The following is a 13921-nucleotide window of genomic DNA, read 5'->3' on the forward strand; positions in this document are numbered from 1 at the left end:
GAGTCCAGTAGTCCTAGTGTTAAGCTAATTATGGACAAATGGACAATTACTTTATAACTAATTATTGTATGTACCTGCTGCAATCTGATTCTTTTTAATGGACAATCCAAGAATAAATAGATACATTTTTTATAAGAATATCGTGATATTGATACTTTGAGAAGTCCTCAGTAGAAAAAAATAATACAGGAAGAGTATTATTTTACAATGGTGAGCCAGGCAGTCCTGTTTTTTGGTTTTTTAAATTAAGTAAGTGAATTTCTTCCGTGAACAAGGGGGGAGTCCTGACGAGCTGAACAGCTGTTGTTCATGTGTCAGTAAATTCACTAGTTTGTCACGAGAAGCAGAAAGGACCTACAGACTGAAGAAAGACAGGAAGCAGAGGTACTAACAAGGAACAGAATCACACAGGAAAAGAATCAGACGAACTGAAGACAGGACGTGCTGATAAAGAGAAGCCAAGGAATCTTAAGGTAAGCAAAATATGGATATAATTTCTTCTTTTGCTAAACAAAGTAATATTAATTTCAAAGGTAATGTAGGAGATGACATAGAAGTTTTATGGCTCAGTTTATACAAAGAATGTTAATTGCAGAATTTACAGTTAACTTTTAAATTGGTAAATAGAGACAAACAGAAATTGAGAAATATTCTACATTTGGTAGATTTTTTTCATAGTCTTGTGTTAGAGATTTCTAAGCAGGAAAATAGTGTAGAAGTGTCAGACGGTGATACTGATTCTGACTGTAATGTGGAAAATGAACAAGAAGTAAGACACGTGTCTGTAACTGAAGGTGACCTTGGGTCTGACCAAGAGACGGACATACAGAAACCTGACATGGGAGGAGACATGACTGACATACGAGAAACCGACATACTAGGTGATGTGGGAGGAGACGTGAGTGACGTAGGAGGAACGGACGTACAAGAGCCACTAAAAATATCAGAGAATTCTGGAATTACCCAGGCTCAACTCCAAATTAAAATGAGGAAAAATTTGCTGAAATTATACAAAATCATGCCAAAATATGATGTCAAAATCCATGCCTGTAGAAATTCAGAGACATTTGAGAGCTTCTCTTATAAGTTTGATTTATCCAATGAGGAGAGGAATCAATTATTTAAAATGTGGATTCCTGTGACGTTGTCCAGACGTTTACATTTAATGCCCTGTGAAAATGACTCTCCTAATGGATGGGAAAATGATTCGGACAGATTAAGATATTTGATTTATTGTGTCACAAAGGATTTTCCCAACATAGAAGATCTGCAGAAACTAAGGATTGGTAGGAAGGAATGTACATATACATTCATGTCCATATTTGAACGGTTGTACAAAGCTCTCATCAAAAATGGAAAAGTACAACATATAATAACAACTTTTGTACAAAAATTCAAATTCCTAAATTCAGTTTCCCAAGTTACGGCATCACAAAAAAATTCATTATTTGAATGTGCGCAGATGCTGGATTTTGTTAGAAAACATGAGAATCGTGAAAAGAAAATAAATCAAGCTAAATTTATAAAACCAGGAAAGGTAAAATCTTACCAAAAGCCAATATCAAACTCTCCTAGACTGAGTCATCCCCATAGTGAACTCTATCAAATACACAGAAGATTTCATATATGTTATAAGCCATATCAGCCAGTGCAAAGATCCATCTCTCCACAGAATGAGTTAATTCTCAGTCAGAACTGTGATTCTCTAAAAAGGAAAATGGCTGAAACTGATGGACAAAGACAGGTGAGACGACCAACTCACTGTGACGTCATGGAATGTGGACAGAAGAACAGGCAGTTCTCTGAGGTTTTGAAGGATAGAAAAATGTCTTTCCTAAATAGGGCGTTACTGGAGATATTTGAGAGACAGAAGATTTGGTTTAGGGAGTGGCTAAGGAAAAACTGTAATTATAATGTTGTATCAAAATGTAATACAATGTCTCAATATTTATTTATAATCTTATATAGTAAAATTGTAGTTACATAGTTTCTAATAGTTCATATATATATATATATATGTATATATATATATATATACACTTGTCTAAGTAGAGATTGCGTATAATTGTATTTATATATAGGTTTATAAAATATATATATATATATACATATTAACTAATAAATTAGAACTTCATATATATAACTTTAAGTAGCAATATTTTGAATTACATTAGAACCAACCAATATATGTATAAGATATTTAAATAATTCTGTTTCTGTATGACTTTGATATTTAATTTTATATTCTTATATTTCCTTAGAGTTTTCATTCCAAAGCAGGATTTGATCAAAGAACTCTAAAATGGATTTATTTCTTTATTCACACAGGAAGTGTAAAAATTGCATGATTTTATGTGTATAACATTTTAAAATAATAACAATATATCTAGTTGAACAATAATATATATGTAATACTTATTAATTATTTTGTGTTGCTAATATTTTCTGTGCATGAAGTGTTCGTGCAAATTAAAGTAGCTTTACAGCATGACGTGTGACAGCTGCGGCCTTTGAACTTTGAGATAATAGTATAGGATCCCATTCATTCTATTTTCAACTGATGTAACTTAAGACCGGGCAGCCAGTGAAAAAAGAATCTAAGACAAGAGTTTTTTCAAGTGTCTGAAATTCCAGTGACTTACTCTCATATTATATAATATGTACTTGGGGAATATTCAAAGAAATATAAAGATATTCAATTGATATGGCAATGCGCATTAATAAATTGGGATACAACAATTTTGGGTTAAATATATATATATATATCTAAAACTTCATATGTGGAATGTTTGAGTTGAACAGATCTGTGAATGTCAGAGTGAAGGTGACAGATGAGTAAATCAGCAGCTGCTAAGTGTGATTGATGTGACAGGGGCCTCGTATGTTTGTATGTTTAAAAAAAAAAAAATGTTTCTTTATGTGAAGGTACAAAAATATATTTAATTCTGAGGAAATTATAATACATAATTAGGTATTATCTACATATATATATTTCTATATTTCTTTAATAATTATTATTTCTTGATTTAACTAATAGTGGATAAGGGCAACCACACATCAAAATGGTTTACAAAGCAAATTTATATTTAGAATAATTCTCCACATGATAATGTTCTTGAATAACTATAATATTATTTTTAATGCTTACCTAAATAGGTACACACCTCTCTTTAGTCAAATCTATGCTACTCATCAATATGAAATTTATGCACAATATTTCTAGAAGAATAATTATTTTTAATTAGGTTCTGATATATACATAAATTTTATAAAATAATATTTTTGGTATTAAGGGGGAAAATGTGTTTTTGATCCTGATTACATAATCACTTTTGATCAATACTTATTTTCCACACATTTTAATAAAGAAGAAATAATAATAAGGTACTATGGTATAATTAAGAAGGGTATTACATGCAAAGTTGCATAATTTAATATTTTTTGGTGGTACAAGGTTATGACAAATATGAAATCATCCAGATAATGGAGATATAAGGGTATTTTTTATGGAGAATATAATTACTCTGCATTTGTCATTAAAATTTAAAGGCCTTATTTTTATTTTTATTCTTATTTTTACTCTTAATTTTATTTTTCATTTTTAAAATTTTATTCTTACTTTATACTTCTTATTTTTCTATTTTTTCATTTTTTAATTCTCATTTGATTTTATTTGAGTTCAATATCTCAATTGAGAAAACACATTAATATTTAATAAAGTAATGTCTAATACAAGAGTATTGCTTCATTAAATATATATTGCTAAGCAAAAAAAATGTTTACATTTTCTGAGTAAACACAACAATTCATTCATTCATTTATTCATTTATTCATTCATTCATTCATTCATTCATACATTCATATATTTATTCATTTTGGTTCAGGAGTATACATTCTTTGATATTATTGGTTTAATAAAGATATAAAAACTTGTTTTTTCAAAATACACTGACACCTATGGGTTGGAAAAGGTAATTACACCTATGACATAAAAATGTTCTATCATATGGAGAACTTGATTGATAATGAATTATTATCTATTATTGTTTATTATTCCAAACATAATTTATTTTAATATTTTGATAATAATTAGATGGATATTACTGATTGCTATGGTACGCTGTGATATTATAGGTTAGGAAAAACTGCCAGATTTGGTATCAGATTAGGGAATGAAGACTTCAATCAAGACATCGCAATTATGAATTCTATCCTAATAAAGACTTTTAATTTTTATAAATCAAAGAGATTCTCAAAAGTTACAAGAAGAAGCAACTGATATCCGGACGTCTCAGAAGGTAACAGGTGTGAATGCTGAGTGTTATAATAGACTGTGTCCATTACATACAATACAATTCACACCACTGATCACCAGGACGGCAGAGGATGATGATCCTATATGTACTCTGTTGTGTTCAAGTTTCATCACGTTCCAGTGGTTTCTTATCACCTGCAACGCTTCAATGAAAGCTGGTGAACAGGTAATACCTGGCATATGTGTCCTGTATATAAAGGACTGAGTACTGGTTATGGTGCTATATAAAGCAGGAAAGTGTCAAGTTAACCCTTGCTTTACTGACCAAAGACGTCACATCTGTTCCAAAAGTGACACAAGACCAGTGCGGACACACGGAAGATTCCAAAGACGATCCAACGTAAGTCCAGGTGACACTGCACAGATATTAAAGCTACATTTCATCCATGGACTTTGTTTTCTTATCAACTGACACACATGATCTTTCTAATAAAGAGTACAGTTTATGGACTGAACAATAATGAGCACAATTATGGACTGTACAATATCTACATGCTGTAATTTATTTCAAAGGAGTTTTCATCTAAAGACTGTGTTATAAAAGAACCAAGAAGAAGACGAGACGACGACCCGATGACATCAGATGATGACGATTGAACCCGCGATTGCTTCAATTTAGATATAGGGAAGTATAATTATACATATTAAATGATTATTAGTCACCTCTTACCATAACATGAATTCACATCATTATATAACAATAATAATCCGATATTGATACTATTATTACTATTATTATTATTATGGTAATTTAATGATATTGCCAAGGAAGAAGGAAAGAAAAAATGATTGATGAATGTATCTTCTTTTGAGAATTTTCAGTTAAAGTCCTTTTAGTCTCAAAAAGGGGGAAATGTTAAATGGTTAATTATGGAAATTCATTTGGAATGTTAATCGATAATCATTTTTCTGAGTTCTATGCCTCAGCCATCGTGTCTAGTTGACATGCGCTATTTGTGTGTGTATTTTTGGTTCACTACCATATGTAGAACAGGTGTCCATACGACTGGCTATAAAAGCCCATGGTACAGAAAGGGGGGGCTCTCTTGCTCTGCCCACCCCACAAGACACAGAATCTTCATGCTGAGAAGCAGATGACATGTAGGCCTGGACACATGCTGGACAAAGACATGATTTACCAGCCAGGATCCAAGGAAAGATGGGTGAATCTCAGCAATTAAACAATTAAGCTAATTATGGACAAATGGACAATTACTTTATAACTAATTATTGTATGTACCTGCTGCAATCTGATTCTTTTTAATGGACAATCCAAGAATAAATAGATACATTTTTTTATAAGAATATCGTGTTATTGATACTTTGAGAAGTCCTCAGTAGAAAAAAATAATACAGGAAGAGTATTATTTTACAGTCTCCCATCCAAGTACTAACCAGGCCCAACACTGCTTAGCTTCCAAGATCAGATGAGATCGGGCGTGTTCAGGGTGGTGTGGCCGTAGGCGGAGACATGCCTCTCACTTGCTGCTGAAGGCTAAACCCTTCATCGCGGTAATGTGACAGAAAGAGCAAGCTGGACCCGTAACTTGGTGGCGGAGCGAGACGTCCAGGGGTGAATGAAGGAAGAGGGTGAGATGGTTGCCAGTGACTTTGAGCTGCTCTTCAGGGGGGAGGGTCGTGTTGCCTGCAAAGGTCTTCTGCTTGGGGTTACCGGTGGTTGCCTCCAGCCACGCGGGAGACGCTGGTCCTGGTGAAAATAGCCTAGCATTAAAAGTAAAGAAGCAACAATGCTGGAGGCCCACGGTGATCAGAAGGCTGCTGATATTTTGCAGAGATGAAATAGCGCAAGAGAGAAAGCAAATGAAAAAAAGAAAAGAGAATGAATGTGTGCACTTGTGAAAGGGAATGGAAAAAAGGCACAGAAGAGAGTGCCCCCTGCTGATGGAAGGAAAGAAAAAGCAAAAGCCAACAGCACCTGGTAGTCCCAGGCGGTCTCCCATCCAAGTACTAACCAGACCTGACACTGCGTAGGTTCCGAGATCAGATGAGATTGGGCGTGTTCAGGATGGTGTGGCTGCAAGCAGAGACAAGCCTCTCACTTGCTGCTTTTCTACTTTGAAGTCTGGCTGCAGGCTGCCCTTTCCAGTGCTCAGCAAGACCAGGTCCTTTTGTGCTTTCCCTTCTCTTCAATTTTTTTGCTGGCTTCCTTAAAAGGTCTTGTAGACAGAACGCCCCACTCAGAGCCGCTGAGTTCACTGATCGGCTGCAGCACTGTCGACGGAACGTCAGCTTCACGGCCAATGCCACAGGCCTGGAGCAGAGGCGAGACTCAACAGCAGACCCGGGTAGGGTGAGTAGAGGCTGGTTAGTTGCTTTCTAATAGCCTGCAGCCGGGGATTAACTTTTAATGAAAGGGAACAATCCCTTTGACTGTCTGCAGCGCGCCACGCCTAGGAAGCGCACTCTCACACACAAGCCAGCATGCACACGTGCTCGCACGTGACAACACCACCTATCTGCCCCTACAACCTCTCCGTCACCATGCCTCAGACTCTCCTGCCTCTTTTATGATTTCAGGGCCCTAGCAGGAATCACCCCCCCCCCCTCCCCAATTCCTTCCGCACCTTCCTTGCCTTCCTTGCACTGAGGTTAGCTCTTTGTCCAACGTCTGGCTTGGTTACACAAGCTTCTTTGCAGAGAAACATGTTACTTCTGCTGGCCCTCGCTAGGCGGCCGGCATCCAAAACCTTCCCTGGGCACCTGCTGAAAGCCTGGCCTCTTCACTGCCCCGAGTGCTTTTAACGCCATCATTTCCACACGGCGAGCTGCGGAGTCAATAAGCACTCCTAGCCGTGGCAAGGAGCTCGGTGTCAGGCCTGCGTGAAGGCGGCGGGGTAGCGTACTTAACTGCCAACTGGCTCAGAGGCCTTGGGGCTTCCATAATCTAAGTTACTTAAGGTCGGTGTCCGGCAAGGCGCCGTTCCATGCTAGCCGAGCTGGGCAGTAGGGCAAAACGTCATCAAAATGGTCTACAGCACCCGGTGTTCCCAGGAGGTCTCCCATCCAAGTACTGTCTGAGCCCAGCCCTGCTTTGCTTCCGAGATCAGACGAGATCGGGCGTATCCAAGGTGGTATGGCCAGTAGACGCTGCTCGATCCATCGCCCGGCCAGCCTTTCTCAGGATCGCTTGGTGGCGAGCAATCTGGCCGTGATGGGGCGATCTCCGAAGGGTCCATGCAAAGGCTGTGCCGTCCCTACAGGTGTGGTTTGTTTAGCAGTGATTCACCGGCCGCATCAGGTGTCTTCAAAAATGTCTCGGCGCAGGGTCTCCTGCAGGATAAACCCTTCATCGCGGTAATGTGACAGAAAGAGCAAGCTGGACCAGTAACTTGGGGGCGGAGCGAGACATCCAGGGGTGAATGAAGGAAGAGGGTGAGATGGTTGCCAGTGACTTTGAGCTGCTCTTCAGGGGGGAGGGTCGTGTTGCCTGCAAAGGTCTTCTGCTTGGGGTTACCGGTGGTTGCCTCCAGCCACCCGGGAGACGCTGGTCCTGGTGAAAAGGAGCCTAGTATTAAAAGTAAAGAAGCAACAATGCTGGAGGCCCACGGTGATCAGAAGGATGCTGGTATTTTGCAGAGATGAAATAGCGCAAGAGAGAAAGCAAATGAAAAAAAGAAAAGAGAATGAATGTGTGCACTTGTGAAAGGGAATGGAAAAAAGGCAAAGAAGAGAGTGCCCCCTGCTGGTGGAAGGAAGGAAAAAAGCAAAAGCATACAGCACCTGGCATTCCCAGGCGGTCTCTGTTAAATGGTTAATTATGGAAATTCATTTGGAATGTTAATCGATAATCATTTTTCTGAGTTCTATGCCTCAGTCATTGTCTCTAGTTGACATGCGCTATTTGTGTTTGTTTTTTTGGTTCACTACCATATGTAGAACAGGTGTCCATACGACTGGCTATAAAAGCCCATGGTACAGAAAGGGGGGGCTCTCTTGCTCTGCCCACCCCACAAGACACAGAATCTTCATGCTGAGAAGCAGATGACATGTAGGCCTGGACACATGCTGGACAAAGACATGATTTACCAGCCAGGATCCAAGGAAAGATGGGTGAATCTCAACAATTAAGCTAATTATGTACAAATGGACAATTACTTTATAACTAATTATTGTATGTACCTGCTGCAATCTGATTTTTTTTAATGGACAATCCAAGAATAAATAGATACATTTTTTATAAGAATATCGTGATATTGATACTTTGAGAAGTCCTCAGTAGAAAAAAATAATACAGGAAGAGTATTATTTTACAATGGTGAGCCAGCCAGTCCTGTTTTTTTGTTTTTTAAATTAAGTAAGTGAATTTCTTCCGTGAACAAGGGGGAAGTCCTGACGAGCTGAACAGCTGTTGTTCACTTGTCAGTAAATTCACTAGTTTGTCACGAGAAGCAGAAAGGACCTACAGACTGAGGAAAGACAGGAAGCAGAGGTACTAACAAGGAACAGAATCACACAGGAAAAGAATCAGACGAACTGAAGACAGGACGTGCTGATAAAGAGAAGCTAAGGAATCTTAAGGTAAGCAAAATATGGATATAATTTCTTCTTTTGCTAAACAAAGTAATATTAATTTCAAAGTTAATGTAGGAGATGACATAGAAGTTTTGTGGCTCAGTTTATACAAAGAATGTGAATTGCAGAATTTACAGTTAACTTCTAAATTGGTAAATAGAGACAAACAGAAATTGAGAAATATTCTACATTTGGTAGATTTTTTTCATAGTCTTGTGTTAGAGATTTCTAAGCAGGAAAATAGTGTAGAAGTGTCAGACGGTGATACTGATTCAGACTGTAATGTGGAAAATGAACAAGAAGTAAGACACGTTTCTGTAACTGAAGGTGACCTTGGGTCTGACCAAGAGACGGACATACAGAAACCTGACATGGGAGGAGACATGACTGACATACGAGAAACCGACATACTAGGTGATGTGGGAGGAGACGTGAGTGACGTAGGAGGAACGGACGTACAAGAGCCACTAAAAAAATCAGAGAATTCTGGAATTACCCAGGCTCAACTCCAAATTAAAATGAGGAAAAATTTGCTGAAATTATACAAAATCATGCCAAAATATGATGTCAAAATCCATGCCTGTAGAAATTCAGAGACATTTGAGAGCTTCTCTGATAAGTTTGATTTATCCAATGAGGAGAGGAATCAATTATTTAAAATATGGATTCCTGTGACATTGTCCAGACGTTTACATTTAATGCCCTGTGAAAATGACTCTCCTAATGGATGGGAAAATGATTCGGACAGATTAAGATATTTGTTTTATTGTGTCACAAAGGATTTTCCCAACATAGAAGATCTGCAGAAACTAAGGATTGGTAGGAAGGAATGTACATATACATTCATGTCCATATTTGAACGGTTGTACAAAGCTCTCATCAAAAATGGAAAAGTACAACATATGATAACAACTTTTGCACAAAAATTCCAATTCCTAAATTCAGTTTCCCAAGTTATGGCATCACAAAAAAATTCACTATTTGAATGTGCGCAGATGCTGGATTTTGTTAGAAAACATGAGAATCGTGAAAAGAAAATAAATCAAGCTAAATTTATAAAACCAGGAAAGGTAAAATCTTACCAAAAGCCAATATCAAACTCTCCTAGACTGAGTCATCCCCATAGTGAACTCTATCAAATACGCAGAAGATTACATATATGTTATAAGCCATATCAGCCAGTGCAAAGATCCATCTCTCCACAGAATGAGTTAATTCTCAGTCAGAACTGTGATTCTCTAAAAAGGAAAATGGCTGAAACTGATGGACAGAGACAGGTGAGACGACCAACTCACAGTGACGTCATGGAATGTGGACAGAAGAACAGGCAGTTCTCTGAGGTTTTGAAGGATAGAAAAATGTCTTTCCTAAATAGGGCGTTCCTGGAGATATTTGAGAGAGACAGAAGATTTGGTTTAGGGAGTGGCTAAGGAAAAACTGTAATTATAATGTATCAAAATGTAATACAATGTCTCAATATTTATTTATAATCTTATACAGTAAAATTGTAGTTACATAGTTTCTAATAGTTCATATATATATATATACACTTGTCTAAGTAGAGATTGCGTATAATTGTATTTATATATACGTTTATAAGATATATATATATATATTAATTAATAAATTAGAACTTCATATATATAAATTTAAGTAGCAATATTTTGAATTACATTAGAACCAACCAATATATGTATAAGATATTTAAATAATTCTCTTTCTGTATGAATTTGATATTTAATTTTATTTTCTTATATTTCCTTAGAGTTTTCATTCCAAAGCAGGATTTGATCAAAGAACTCTAAAATGGATTTATTTCTTTATTCACACAGGAAGTGAAAAAATTGCATGATTTTATGTGTATAACATTTTAAAATAATAACAATATATCTAGTTGAACTATAATATATATGTAATACTTATTAATTCTTTTGTGTTGTTAATATTTTCTGTGCATGAAGTGTTCGTGCAAATTAAAGTAGCTTTACAGCATGACGTGTGACAGCTGCGGCCTTTGAACTTTGAGCTAATAGTATAGGATCCCATTCATTCTATTTTCAACTGATGTAACTTAAGACCGGACAGCCAGTGAAAAAAGAATCTAAGACAAGAGTTTTTTCAAGTGTCTGAAATTCCAGTGACTTACTCTCATATTATATAATATGTACTTGGGGAATAGTCAAAGAAATATAAAGATATTCAATTGATATGGCAATGCGCATTAATAAATTGGGATACAACAATTTTGGGTTAAATATATATATATATATATCTAAAACTTCATATGTGGAATGTTTGAGTTGAACAGATCTGTGAATGTCAGAGTGAAGGTGACAGATGAGTAAATCAGCAGCTGCTAAGTGTGATTGATGTGACAGAGGCCTTGTATGTTTGTATGTTTGAAAAAAAAAATGTTTCTTTATGTGAAGGTACAAAAATATATTTAATTCTGAGGAAATTATAATACATAATTAGGTATTATCTACATATATATATTTCTATATTTCTTTAATAATTATTATTTCTTGATTTAACTAATAGTGGATAAGGGCAACCACACATCAAAATGGTTTACAAAGCAAATTTATATTTAGAATAATTTTCCACATGATAATATTCTTGAATAACTATAATATTATTTTTAATGGTTACCTAAATAGGTACACACATCTCTTTAGTCAAATCTATGCTACTCATCGATATGAAATTTATGCACAATATTTCTAGAAGAATAATTATTTTTAATTTGGTTCTGATATATACATAAATTTTATAAAATAATATTTTTGGTATTAAGGGGGAAAATGTGTTTTTGATCCTGATTACATAATCACTTTTGATCAATACTTATTTTCCACACATTTTAATAAAGAAGAAATAATAATAAGGTACTATGGTATAATTAAGAAGGGTATTACATGCAAAGTTGCATAATTTAATATTTTTTGGTGGTACAAGGTTATGACAAATATGAAATCATCCAAACAATGGAGATATAAGGGTATTTTTTATGGAGAATATAATTACTCTGCATTTGTTATTAAAATTTAAAGGCCTTATTTTTATTTTTATTCTTATTTTTACTCTTAATTTTATTTTTCATTTTTAAGATTTTATTCTTACTTTATACTTCTTATTTTTCTATTTTTTCATTTTTTAATTCTCATTTGATTTTATTTGAGTTCAATATCTCAATTGAGAAAACACATTACTATTTAATAAAGTATTGTCTAATACAAAAGTATTGCTTCATTAAATATATATTGCTAAGGAAAAAAATGTTTACATTTTCTGAGTAAACACAACAATTCATTCATTCATTTATTCATTCATTCATTCATTCATTCATTCATACTTTCATATATTTATTTATTTTGGTTCAGGAGTATACACTCTTTGATATTATTGGTTTAATAAAGATATAAAAACTTGTTTTTTCAAAATACACTGACACATATGGGTTGGAAAAGGTAATTACACCTATGACATAAAAATGTTCTATCATGTGGAGAACTTGATTGATAATGAATTATTATCTATTATTGTTTATTATTCCAAACATAATTTATTTTAATATTTTGATAATAATTAGATGGATATTACTGATTGCTATGGTACGCTGTGATATTATAGGTTAGGAAAAACTGCCAGATTTGGTATCAGATTAGGGAATGAAGACTTCAATCAAGACATCGCAATTATGAATTCTATCTTAATAAAGACTCTTAATTTTTATAAATCAAAGAGATTCTCAAAAGTTAAAAGAAGAAGCAACTGATATCCTGACGTCTCAGAAGGTAACAGGTGTGAATGCTGAGTGTTATAATAGACTGTGTCCATTACATACAATACAATTCACACCACTGATCACCAGGACGGCAGAGGACGATGATCCTATATGTACTGTGTTATGTTCAAGTTTCATCACGTTCCAGTGGTTTCTTATCACCTGCAACGCTTCAATGAAAGCTGGTGAACAGGTAATACCTGGCATATGTGTCCTGTATATAAAGGACTGAGTACTGGTTATGGTGCTATATAAAGCAGGAAAGTGTCAAGTTAACTCTTGCTTTACTGACCAAAGATGTCTCATCTGTTCCAAAAGTGACACGAGACCAGTGCGGACACACGGAAGATTCCAAAGACGATACAACGTAAGTCCAGGTGACACTGCACAGATATTAAAGCTACATTTCATCCATGGACTTTGTTTTCTTATCAACTGACACACATGATCTTTCTAATAAAGAGTTCAGTTTATGGACTGAACAATAATGAGCACAATTATGGACTGTACAATATCTACATGCTGTAATTTATTTCAAAGGAGTTTTCATCTAAAGACTGTGTTATAAAAGAACCAAGAAGATGACGACCCGATGACATCAGATGATGACGATTGAACCCGCGATTGATTCAATTTAGATATAGGGAAGTATAATTATACATATTAAATGAATGTTAGTCACGGCTTACCATAACATGAATTCACATCATTATATAACAATAAACCGATATTGATACTATTATTACTATTATTATTATTATGGAAATTTAATGATATTGCCAAGGAAGAAGGAAAGAAAAAATGATTGATGAATGTATCTTCTTTTGAGATTTTTCAGTTAAAGTCCTTTTATTCTCAAAAAAGGGGGAAATGTTAAATGGTTAATTATGGAAATTCATTTGGAATGTTAATCGATAATAATTTTTCTGAGTTCTATGCCTCAGCCATCGTGTCTAGTTGACATGCGCTATTTGTGTGTGTATTTTTGGTTCACTACCATATGTAGAACAGGTGTCCATACGACTGGCTATAAAAGCCCATGGTACAGAAAGGGGGGGCTCTCTTGCTCTGCCCACCCCACAAGACACAGAATCTTCATGCTGAGAAGCAGATGACATGTAGGCCTGGACACATGCTGGACAAAGACATGATTTACCAGCCAGGATCCAAGGAAAGATGGGTGAATCTCAACAATTAAGCTAATTATGGACAAATGGACAATTACTTTATAACTAATTATTGTATGTACCTGCTGCAATCTGATTATTTTTAATGGACAATCCAAG

The 13921-nt window shown here is 35.3% G+C and overlaps 1 pseudogene; it reads right to left on the reverse strand.

The window, feature by feature from the left end:
• Positions 1-7302: 7302 nt before the first annotated feature.
• On the reverse strand, positions 7303-7422 carry LOC141267332 (5S ribosomal RNA; annotated as a pseudogene).
• Positions 7423-13921: the final 6499 nt, after the last annotated feature.

The sequence above is a fragment of the Phyllobates terribilis genome, unplaced genomic scaffold, assembly GCF_046119375.1.
Source record: "Phyllobates terribilis strain yellow unplaced genomic scaffold, ASM4611937v1 Scaffold_4__5_contigs__length_816908805, whole genome shotgun sequence".
NCBI lineage: Eukaryota > Metazoa > Chordata > Amphibia > Anura > Dendrobatidae > Phyllobates > Phyllobates terribilis.